The sequence below is a fragment of the Rattus norvegicus genome, chromosome 12 (genome assembly GCF_036323735.1).
Source record: "Rattus norvegicus strain BN/NHsdMcwi chromosome 12, GRCr8, whole genome shotgun sequence".
In the NCBI taxonomy this organism is placed as follows: Eukaryota; Metazoa; Chordata; class Mammalia; order Rodentia; family Muridae; genus Rattus; species Rattus norvegicus.
In genome coordinates this window covers 15,098,474-15,111,120 of record NC_086030.1, presented here as the reverse complement: position 1 = coordinate 15,111,120, position 12,647 = coordinate 15,098,474, and the positions used below count along the sequence as shown (strand labels likewise).

Genomic DNA, 12,647 nt, shown 5'->3' with positions numbered 1-12,647 from the left:
CGCGCACACACACACACACACACACACACACATCATGGCACAGTTACATGCATGCACATACACAAACAAATAAACAGATGCGATAAAGTATTTTTAATGACAAACACTGCAGTTTGCCGAGGGTCTATTTAATATCGCTGGTGTTATTTTCGCACCCACTGGGTTTAATTGGGGTTGCCTGTGAGCGTCTGGGTGGGGGTTCTTCACAGAAGCACACACATTGCCCCAGTAGCTACCGCACGGAAGGAACTAACTCCCCTTCTGTCCTAGCTCAGTCTCTCTGTTCTGTGATTAACATTAACCAAAGGCAACTCGGGAGGAGAGAGTGAATCGGTAACTCAGTGGATCTTGGAAGGTAGTTTCAGTGCTAACCAGGAAAACCAGCCAACAGTAATTGCTATATTAAACAGGTTACTTACATCATAACATAGTCATCCTGGGGCGAGTAGCTCATGATGTCATTTAAAAATCCAGATTGCTTCTACTTCCTGCTCTGCCGTCCTTGGCATTATGGTGTTAAGTTCCTGCCCACAATATGGCTTCTATGATTCTGGTATCGGGCCAATGTTCCAGGCAGAGTACAGAGAAAAATGTGAGCGGTAGAATCTGTCTGTAAGTATCTTCTCAGTCCTTTGTGCTTATCTCCAATGGTCAAAACTGGTCACTTGGCCACACCCATCTAAAAAAGATGTCAATAAATGATTTAGCTTTCCACACTCTTTGGAAAGGAACACAAAGGCTTGGGAGACAACTCGGGAAGGTTTTTCTCGTGCAAGCAAGCAAGAGGATCTGAGTTTGAATCCCCAGCACCCACAGAATAAGCCAGGTATGGTGCCATTTACCTCATCCCAGTACTAGGGAGGCAGAGGCAGCTAGCTGGGTCACTCACCTGCAGCATGCTGGCCGGCCAACAGGGTGAGCGATGAGCTCTGAGTTCACCAGGAACTTTGTCTCAAAAGATAAAGTGGAAAACAATTACAGAATAGATCTGATATTGACTTGTGGCATGCACATGCAAACACACACACAACACAATACACATCCACATGCACACACACTACACACACATAAACACAGTACACACACATATACAATGCAACACACACATATATGCACATACATGGGCACACGCACACACACACTCACACATAGACACACATACAGGCACATACACACACATTCACACATATACACAACACACACATGTGTGCATGCACTTGCAACACACATACATGCACATACACATACACACATTCGTGCATGCACTTGCAACATACACGCACATGTACACACACATACACAATGCACATACAGACACGCACATACACATTTACACACATACCCATACACACACAATATGCACATACACACACATGCACACACATATACACATGCACATATACATACACATACACACATGCACATATACATACACATACACACATGCACATATACATACACGCACATACACACACATTTACACACATACCCATACACATACAACATGCACATACACACACATTTCCACACACACACACACACACACACACACTCATGCACCAGGCAACTGGGGCTGGGAATGGCTCCATACATCTAATTCTCTCCCAGAGATAGACGGATTTGACAGCGTCAATTCAAAAGTGACCTTGCACGAGATATTTATTTGAATTTCGGTTTATTCATCTGAAAAATGAGGACAATGACAGCATTCATCCTCCCCAGGTTGCAGCGCCTGGCACACGGCGTGTATTTAATAAACGGCAAATAGTGTTATCGTTATTATAATGGGGAAACAATATTTACATAAAAGGCAGGAGCCATTAATGCATTTCTGAAAAATTACCGAAGGATCCCAAATCACATAGAAATATATTTCCCCCAGCCTAAAATAAATAAAGAAGTAAATCCCCACAGAGGTGGCTTAGGATAAGTTGAAGAGGCTGAGGAGAGGGGCAGAATGTGATAATGTGGCTTTCTTCTGAGCTTGTCAGGGAGCACCGTGGAGAATGAACGGTATAGGGGTGGGGTTGAGCCCTGAGTCCCAGAGGCCACAGTCAGCAGCCTATCTGGCCCAGGCTTCACAGAACGGTGATCTCTCAGACCCGCCCTGGTGTCTCTTCTCCGCTGTGGGGCTGGGACCCTGCAACATCCACATTCACGTGCTGGGACCGTTTTTCTGTTATTGAGACAGAATCTTGTCATGTAGCCTAGGTGGCTTTAGCCACTTGAGTGCTGGGATGACAGACCTGTGTGTGTGTGTGTGTGTGTGTGTGTGTGTGTGTGTGTGTGTGTGTGTGTGTGAGAGAGAGAGAGAGAGAGAGAGAGAGAGAGAGAGAGAGAGAGAGAGCGCTCCAGGAATGTCAGAGGAAAGCGTTGGGGGTCTTTCCTTGGGGGCTCTCCTGCTTTTTATTTTTTGGTGTGTGTGATGGTGTTTGTGAGTGTGGTTGTGTGGTTTTGTGAGTGTAAGTAGGTACACTGGTACCACAACCTATATGAAGGCTGTCAGAGGATTGAGTCCTAATCAGGGTTCTCCAGAGTCTCCCAGCTCTGGAATTAAAATGAGCACCACTACGGTGAACTTTTTATGTGGAATCTGGGGATCAAACTCAGGTCCTCGTGATTGTGTGGCAAGCACTTTACCAATTAAACTATCTCCTGGGGCCCTGAAAACCTGGCTTCTGCCACTGATTTAGCAGGAGGAGTGTGGAAATAAAACTGGAGCCTATTGACAACTGGTGCCCCTGTGTCCTGGTCTGCCCTTATATGCTGAGCCTCCATTGCCTCCTCCTGATGCCAGCCATGCTTCTCCCACCATGACGGACTGTGTGCTCTGAAACCATGGACCAAAATAAACCTCCACCCTCATGAGTCGCTTCTGTCAGTTATCTGAGCACGTCCATGAGACAAACTAATAGTATACTGTGATGGATGATGCTGGTTGTCAAGGTGACAGGGTCTAGAATCACCTAGGAGACACACCTCTGGGCATGCCTATGAGCGAGATTCTAGATTAGGTTCATGGAGGTATAAATGTGGTTGACACCGTCCCTGGGGTCCTGAACTCAATAAAAAAGAGAAAGTGAGGGGCTGGGGATTTAGCTCAGTGGTATAGCGCTTACCTAGGAAGCGCAAGGCCCTGGGTTCGGTCCCCAGCTCCGAAAAAAAGAACCAAAAAAAAAAAAAAAAAAAAAAAAGAGAAAGTGAGCTGAGTACCAGCATGCACCACTCCACTTCCTGTCTGCAGGTGTCATATGACCTGCCTCACATTCTGGCTGCTATGCCTTCCCTTCCATCATGCACCATGGACCCAAACCAACTCTTCCTCTATTAAATTGATTTTGTCAGGTACTTTTGCCACAGTGTTATGGTTTGTATATGCGTGGCCCAGGGAGTGGCACTTTTAGAAGGTGTGGCACTGTTGGAATAGGTGTGACCTTGTTGGAGTAGGTGTGTCACTGTGGGTGTGGGCTTTAAGACCCTTATCCTAGCTGCCTGGAAGCCAGTGTTCTCCTAGCAGCCTTCGGACGAAGATGTAGACCTCTCAGCTCCTCCTGCCCCATGCCTGCCTGGATGCTGCCATGCTCCCACCTTGATGATAATGGACTGAACCTCTGAGCCTGTAAGCCAGCCCCAATTAAATGTTGTCCTTATAAGAGTTGCCTTGGTCATGGTGTCTGTTCACAGCAGTAAAACCCTAAGTAAGACGCATGACCACGAGAAGTGATGAATCTGTCACGTGTTGACTTCCACCCCTTAGATCCACCAACCATCTCAAGTTCTTAGCCTGGGGTTGGTTTTTTCGGAGGTCCTGGCCAGAGAGATGTGAGAAGTGCCTCTGGATTCTGAGCTTCTCTCTGCTGTCCTGTTCAGGACCTTCAGGGTCTGGCTGTGGTTCGTGCATGGGGGATATGGGTTGTGTGGCTCTTCCTGGGGAGACATAAACAAACATCTACTCATCCCGGATATGAAACCGATGACAGATCAAAATTGCAATGCCACCGAAGTCCAATTTGGTGAACCAATGAATTTATTGGGTGACTTATAGAAATATGGGTGCACTCCCCCCACCCCAGATCCCTGCAGATCCAAAGCTGCAGGATCTCCACCCCACAGGGCAACAGTAGGATATCCCAGAGTAATCCTGGTGAGGATTCAGCACTGATAGTGCGGCAGAAGCCAGAAGTCTCAAAACACAGCAATGACCCAGTGCAATGAACGTCTGCAGGTAAAGATGTGTGTACCAAAGGGTAGACTGTGGGGTGGACTACAGCTTCCACAGCAAGATGGTGTTGTTGTGTTTGTGTGTTTCTTTGTGGTGTTTTGTTTTTTATTTTTCTATCTTATTTTCTTTTGCAGGGGAAGGTTGCAGGAGTGGCAGGAGGATATGAAGAAACAGGGAGACGAGTGAATTGGGGTGCTTGCGGTGAAATTCACAAAAGAATCCCCCTCCCATAGGCTCATATATTTGAATGCTTAGTCATCCTGGGTGTGGCACTGCTTCCTTAGGCTGGCCTGGTGGGGGTAGGGTAGGTGTGGCCTTGCTAGAGGAAAAGTCTCACAGTGGGGGACGGGAGGGCTTTGAGGTTTCAGAAGCCCAAGTCAAGCAAGCCTTCCCTCCTCTATCCCTCCATCCCTCTCTCCATCTCCCTCTCCCTCCCTCCCTCTCTCCCTTTCTTCCCCTCCCCTCCCTTCCCCCTCCCCTCTTCTCTTCCTGCTGCCTGCAGATCCAGAAGAAGAACTGCTCCAGCCCCATGTTCTGCCCACATGCCTCCAAGAACCCCACCATGACAATAATGGACTAAACCTGTGAACGGTAAGCCAGCCCCAGTTAAATGTTTTCTTTTATAAGAGTTGCTATGGTTGTGGTTGTTAAAGGCATGCAGGGTTTATTGCTCTGGTTGATACCATTGATGTCCTTGTGGCCTCCACAGGTCTCAGAACTATGCAAACTAGCCTTGGCCTGCTTTTGAGACTCCGCTGAAACCAAGTGATATGTCCAAGCCCCTTGTAAAGCAAAGTATGGACGAAGAGAGTTTACTCGTTGAAGTATGAGATTTTACTCATTGAATTACTTCTATACTCTCCAGTTCTTTTTCCTTCCCCAAGCACAAGACAACCTTCCACTTAGGCCTTCCCATCTTCTACACTCTTGTGCCAACTCTCTTCAGAACCCAACGCAGGGCCTGCCTGCTGTCAGATGAGTAAATGATTGACGGGCTGTTCACCAGAATCCCAGGGACAAGATAGATTGGCCGGCCCGAGTTATGTAAGAAAGATGGCTGAGAAAGCCAGAGGGAGCAAGCAAGTAAGAAGCATTGATCCATGGCTCTACATCAGTTTCTGCCTCTCTCAGTTATGGTCTGCCGCCTGCCAGTCTGGGTACCATGCACTATCTGTGGAGATATGTGGGGCTCTGACTTGACCAGAATGAAGGGGTGATCAATCTTCCATGGTGCTACTGCTCTAGAATTCATGCAGTATGGGAGGCAGGCACCAGCCAGGAAGGGGAGTCAGCTCTAGGTGAGGTGTCAGGTCTCTCTTGCAGCCACTGCCGCTCCAGAGTCGGTGCTGCATGGTGGCTAGGAGCCAAGGTCAGGGCCACTGAGCAGGAAGTGACCACAGTAGGCTCGAGCAGCTTCCAGTGAGGAAAGCTTTGGGAGAGAACTTCTCTTCCCCAAAGTGTTACAACTCTATATGACAGACGCTCTCAGACAATCTTTGATGAAATAACTCTTATGCTTTATTCCTTGTGGACAGGGTCTTACAGACATTTTGGGGGTGGGTTGAGGTCTAAAAGCAGTTGCTTTCTATTGTCTGAGATTTCTATTGGTCTGAGATGTTAGGGATGTCTCATCTGCATGTAGAGGGGTTTCGATTGCCGGACCCTACATGACTGATTTGTCACAATCCCCTCCACGGGGTGTCGCGGTACATGTTCTAGGACAGGAACATGGTTGGGAGTAAATGAAACACCTACCATCCTCAGGTCTGAGGAACTTGGGGTTCTCTTATATATTTGGTTGTGAGCCTAGCCTTTAATGGCTGAGCCATCTCTCCAGCCTGGGGTTCACAATCTACTCAACTTTACCAAGTTTTCTGGCATGGTCCCCTGCCCCATAATGGCCTGTAAGCTAAAATAAACTCTTTTGTCCTCAAGTCAGTTTTGGTCATGGCGTTTGTCATAGCAACGGAAACCAAACGAGAAGAGTGTCTCAGCGCCCAAGAAAAGAGGCAGATAGAAGGAAGACTCTCACCTGTCTGAGGACTCCAGGTTTCATGAGCTGTCTCCTACGCTGGGGTGGGCTTCAGTGAGGGAGCCGCCTCTGAGTCCTCCCTGCTCCTCTAAGTCCCCCTTCACTCATCGTCTTACTCAGCGTTCTGTTGCTGCTTACATGGACCAGTGCAGCTTTTGTCACAGATGGCTGTAAGTTGCCCGGCATGGTTGCTGGGAACAGAACTCGGGTCCTCTGCAAGAGAATACAGATGTTTTGACTGCTGAACCATCTCCAGCCCGAGGAGATATAATTTTTATGAGTCATCCGTCACCCACACTGAGATGAGCTTTCTGCAATGCAGCTGCCTTTGAATCATCCAGGCTCGTTGTAAGTAAACCCAAAGAAGTCACTGATCAAGTTGGACTTTAGTAGAATCTCTGTTTTGGTCTGTCGTCGACTCTCTATCCGGGGTGAGTAGATATTTGTTCCCATCTCCCACAGAGAAGTGACAGGACAGGAGGACATGTCACTCTCAAAACAGAAGAGAAATGATAGCAGCTAATGAATGTGCTTCCTTTTCAAACAAAGGGGTAGAAAGTCGGTTCCCAAGGAGCCCTAAGTGTATTTAATAATTAAGCTAACGCTCCAGAAGGCAGATGCGTGCTCACTGGATTCTTAGAGAACAAACCATGTCTTTGTCAGGTTAATCCTGGGAAGGGATTTTCCCAAACTGAAAACTGATGAGATCTGAGGTAGCCAGGTTTTAAGTGCAAGCGTATAATACCAGCATGATTATACGTGCACACCCATAATTTGCACGCAGAGCTGAGAGCGGGCTTTCAGAAACAAAGGCGAAACATAAACAGAGCCGAGGGGGGATGGCACAGTAAGTAAGAGCTGTTGCTCTGCAAACACGACCACCTGAGTTTGAATCCCCAGTGTCCAGGTAAAAAGTTAGACATGGTAATGTGCACATGTTACCTATGCAAGTGGAGCCTTGAGCGGTGGAGACAGGCTGATTCCAGGAAGTTACAGGCTGGCCAGCCTAGCTATGAAAGCAACTCCCCATTCAGTGAGAGGCAGTGTCTGAAAGATATAAAGTGGGGAACCACAGAGAAAAACATCCAAAGTCCTGCTCTGGCCTCTGCACAAATGTATACACCTGCATATTCATATGCATGAGCCATACACATACATCAGGCATCAATATAATATTTTAATATTTTTTTTATTTTTTAAAAAATGTAACCTAGGGGTTGGGGATTTAGCTCAGTGGTAGAGCACTTGCCTAGGAAGCGCAAGGCCCTGTGTTCGGTCCCCAGCTCCGAAAAAAAAAATGTAACCTAAACATGTGAAAGTCACATTGTTGAAGATGATCCTGGGCTACAAACAGGGATCTGGGAACTACTCTTTGGTTTCACCCTGTATTATTATTCTTTTTAAAACCATCATGTGTGTGCACGTGTGCATGTGTGTATGCAAGTATACATGTGTGTACTGTGTGCATATGCATGTGTTTGTGTAAGTGTGTGCATGTGTGTCTTCACATGTGTATTGTCATGTGTATATGTGTATGTATGTATGTGCATATATGTGTGTATGCAAGCATGTGCATGTGTGTATTGTGTGCATATGCATGTGTATGTGTAAGTGTGTGCATGTGTGTCTTCGCATGTGTATTGTCATGTGTATATGTGTATGTATGTGCATATCTGTGTGTATGCAAGCATGTGCATGTGTGTATTGTGTGCATGTGTATGTGTAAGTGTGTGCATGTGTGTATGTGCATGTGTCATGTGTATATGTGTATGTATGTATGTGCATATCTGTATGTGTTTGCAAGCATGTACATGTGTGTATTGTGTGCATATACATGTGTATGTGTAAGTGTGTGCATGTGTGTATGTGTATGTGTCATGTGTATATGTGCATGTCTATGTGCACATATCTCTGTGTGTGTGCGCAAGCTCATGTGAGCTTGCAAGTGCACACATGCTGCAGCGTGCGTGTGGCAGTCGGAGGACAACATTTGGTGCATGACCTCATCTTCATCCTGTCTGAGACAGGGTCTCTTAAATTCCATATACCATGCTAGCTGTCCTGAGGGCTCCCGGGATTTTCCTTCTCCACTCTCATCTGGCTTTAGGAGTGCTGAGATTATACACACACTATAAGCCCAGCTTTACGTGGGTTCTAGGAATTCAAACTCAGGTCTTCGGGCTTGCAAGGCAAGCGCTCTAACCACTGAGCCACCTCCCTGTACTCTTGTCCTGTCCTCTTTAAAGCCATGCAGGCAGCAGCCACCTCTCGACTCTTCCCACATCCCACTGCAGATGCCAGTGAGTCTTCCAGGCTGCTGCCAGAGAGCATTTCCAAACCTTTTAATTTTTTTATTTTTTATGACTTCAAGTCATGTAGTTGGTTAATCACAGAGCTTAAAATGTGAGCTGACAAGATCTCACTTTAGCCTTCCTAAGCTGGCAATTTTGCAGGGTGCCCACGGAATGGCATTCATTACACTAATTGTAAACCCTTAGCCACCTCATGCTACCTGCCAACAGGAGCTCTGTAGCAGAGAGGGGTTGGCAGGGAGCCTGTCCCCACCCCGTTGTCAGAGTCTTTCTCCATAAACGAGGGGTTTGGTCCACCATGTTCTCTTGGTAAGCCCCCCAAATCCAAAAACATTAATTTACTTCCAAAGATATGGCTTCTGTGGCCAACTCAGATTCAGTTGGAGGGAACGAAACCAGGATCCAAAAAGAGGAAAAGACAGGGCAAATATTTTGGATTCTCTGTGTGTGTTCTCTGGACTTGGGAAAGGAGTTCTTTGTTACCCATTTGCTACAGCGGCACCAAGAAGTGTGTGTGTGTGTGTGAGTGTGTGTGTGTGTGTGTGTGTGTGTGTGTGTGTGTGGTGTGAGAAAGAGAGACACACAGAGAGAAAAGTTAGTGTGTATGTTTGTGTTACTGCGTTACTGCATTGTGTAGCGATACTTGATACCCTCCAGGTTGATAAGAGTCAGAATGCTCCGAGACTGGAGAGATAGCTCAGCAGGCAAGAGTAGCTTCTGCCCTCACAGAGGATCCCAGCCTCAACATGGCAACTCCTAGGCATTCCAGCAGACCTGACACCCTCTTCTGGACTCCAAAGGCTTCTGCACACATGTGGCATGTATAAAAATTCATGCAGGCACATACCTATGCACACCAATGAAGATAAATGCATCTTTTTTAGGACTCAGGAAATGCTAAAGGAAGGTTTGTAGAGACTCAGCAGCAAATGAGCAACTCACGGCTCTCGGGGATTTGACCAGATGCACAAAGCTGTCTCTGGGCTTAGGTCAGCAGGAAAGTGAGGGGCCAGCATGCCTGCAAGAGCATCTTCGACTTGTACAGCTGCCTGCAAGCCCATGGTCTCCAGGGGTTGCACCTTTCACGAGTCTGTACTGGGGTGGGCTTTTGTGATACAGCTCTCTTTAAGCATCCCTGCTCCTATGAGTAATCCTTCCATACTTCTGTAAGACATTCCAAAAAACTCATTGGGTCACCAAGTTGGACTTTGAGCTCATCATTACTTTGGTCTGCCATTGGTACCCTTTCTGGGGTGACTAGGTGTTTGTGGTAATGGCTCCGTTAAAGAAGTATCACACAACACAATGTGTGTGTGTGGAGGGGGGTACATGTGATTGAGTCGGGATAGAGAGCAAGGAATGGTCCATACAGAGTTTCATCTTGTAGGGATTTAAACTAGCCATGAAAACAAACCTCTGGGCATGTCTGTGAGGGAGTTTCTAGATTGGGTTAACCAAGGTGAGAAGATCCACCCTAAAATGAGTGGCATTTTTCTCTTGGGTTGGGATCTCACACTGAATAAAAGGCAGAAGTCAAGCCCCTGCATCCATCTCTGCTTCCTGGCTGAGGATGCAAGGTGAGCAGCTGCCTTACACTCCTGCCACCATGTGTTTCCCGCCATGATGGTCTGTGTAACCTCAAACTGTAAGCCAACGCAAACCCTTCCTTCCCCAAGTGGCTTCTGCCAGATGGTTTGCCATAGCAACCAGGCGAGTAGCCAACAGAAGTTGAGTTTGGTTTGTCAGAAGGAGACCTCATCTACGTATCTGGTCCCAGGAGCCAACTATAGTGGACGAACATAAAAACAAGCTGCTCTTATGGCTCTTAGTACCTGTAACCCTCTTGCACATGGATGCCAGATCTGTTCCAGCACAGGAGTTCACTTCTTCAAAACCTGTTACTTGTCCCAACTCACTACAAAGTACTGCTCCAGACAGCTTCCAAAAAGTCAATAAAAACAACCACCTCTGAAAGCAGCCAGTGGCTGTTAAACTCCATCCTGTCTACTGACCCAGAATGTTCTTTCAGCAAATGGGAGCAGGGGGAACTGTGTACAGACATCACACTCTAATGAAACACACATTCTCAAGAGCTTTATCATAACTACCCCATGCTGCAGTGACCTCAAATGCCTATCATGAGGTCAGTGGGTGATGTACAACGTGGTTAGGTCATGTGGACAGCTGCTCAGCAATAAAATGTAAGTAGAGCTGGACACATGGCTCAGTGGTAGAGCCCCTGCCTAGAATCCCCTAGTGAGGGTTGGGGTGTGACTCAGTGGTAGAGCCCCTGCCTAGAATCCCCCAGTGAGGCACTTGGGTGTGGCTCAGTGGTAGAGCCCCTGCCTAGAATCCCCCAGTGAGGGGTTGGGGATTTAGCTCAGCGGTAGAGCGCTTGCCTAGAGAGCGCAAGGCCCTGGGTTCGGTCCCCAGCTCCGGGGGGGGGGGGGGGATAGAAAAGAGAATCCCCCAGTGAGGCACTTGGGTGTGGCTCAGTGGTAGAGCCCCTGCCTAGAATCCCCCAGTGAGGGGTTGGGGATTTAGCTCAGCGGTAGAGCGCTTGCCTAGAGAGCGCAAGGCCCTGGGTTTGGTCCCCAGCTCCGGGGGTGGGGGGGGAAGAAAAGAGAATCCCCCAGTGAGGCGCTTGGGTGTGGCTCAGTGGTAGAGCCCCTGCCTAGGCCTCGAACTCAGAGATCTGCCTGACTCTGCCTCCTTAGTGCTGGGATTAAAGGTGTAAGCTACCACTTTGTGGCAGTGGTTCTCATTTTTTAAAGATGAAAATAAAACTTTTTTTTCTTTTCTTGTTTTTTCTTTTTTTCGGAGCTGGGGACCGAACCCAGGGCCTTGCGCTTTCTAGGCAAGCGCTCTACCACTGAGCTAAATCCCCAACCCCGAAAATAAAACTTTTTAAATCATTTTTCTGTGTGTTCCTTCCTGTGTGTGGGTATGTACACATAAGTGCAGGTGCCTGTGGAGGCCAAAAGAGGGCGCCAGATCTCCCGGAGCTGGCGTTATGGAGAGTTGTGAGTTCCTTACTGGCTAAACCATCTCTTAATCTCTAGTTTGTTTGTTGTTTTATTTATTTTGGCTTGTTTGTTTGTTTGCTTGAGATAGGGTCTCCTTGTGAAGCGATGATCAAACTAATAATCTTCCTGGTTCACCTCCCAAAGGCTGAGGTTAAAGTGTGTACCATCACGGTCAGATCGAAATCAATCTCCTAGTCTTCAAAAATGTACACCCAAGCACATGTGTGTAAACGGTATATGATACACACATGTGCACATGTGTATGTAGGCCAGAGGACAAACAGCCTAGGGTATCTTCAGCAAGGCCGCTACTTCCTCTTAGAAGGCTCTCTCATTGGCTGAAGATGACCAGTTAGGCTAGGCTGGCAGGCCTGTGAGTTTGCCTGTTTCTGCCTCCCCAGGATCAAGTATGCTGTCTTTTTTATATCTCTGAGGATCTGACTCAGGCCTTGATGTTTGCAGGGCAATATACGTTATCAAGTGGGTCTTCTCTCTTGCCCCCAGGTGTCTATTTTGGTGACATTTCTTTTTAATTTTTTTATTATATTGATTTACTTCTGTCTGCTTATGTGTTTGTATGTGCCACTCTGTGTTTGTGTGGGAAGGGGGCAGGGTGTCAGTGGTCAACTTCGTGGGGTCAATTCCCCCTTCTACCATGTAAGTTCTGGGGGTCAAACTCAGGTTGTCCAGCTTGGTACCTGGCCTCTTTCCATGCTGTTGGGGACCACTATTGGGGTCCCCATGTTGTCTATTGGGGACCACTCCCAGTTGTAGCTGTGTGAGTTTGAGTGTCTTCAGAACATAGCCTTCCAAGCCTTGCTGTTCTGTTCTCCCTCCCCATGTCTCCCTCCCGGACTCTCAGGAGCAGAACGAGCATTGTCAAGGTACTTTTGAACGTCTGAAGTCCCTTTCTTTAGATCTCATCAGACAGCCATTCTCTGGTCCCTAGAAAATCCAAGACAAAAGCCAGCAGGGGCGGAGCTCGTTCCGTGGGAACGCAGCAGCTAGAAAAACACGAGGTGCATCTGTTGGTTTGTTTTTCCACATCTGGTCAC

General features: G+C 47.4%; 1 non-coding gene across 1 annotated transcript; it reads right to left on the bottom strand.

Annotated features, from left to right (window-relative positions):
- Positions 1-11,381: 11,381 nt before the first annotated feature.
- Trnas-aga12 (transfer RNA serine (anticodon AGA) 12) lies at positions 11,382-11,462 on the bottom strand. Its single transcript has one exon. It is a non-coding gene; the product is annotated as a tRNA-Ser (tRNA).
- Between the last annotated feature and the right edge of the window lie 1,185 nt (positions 11,463-12,647).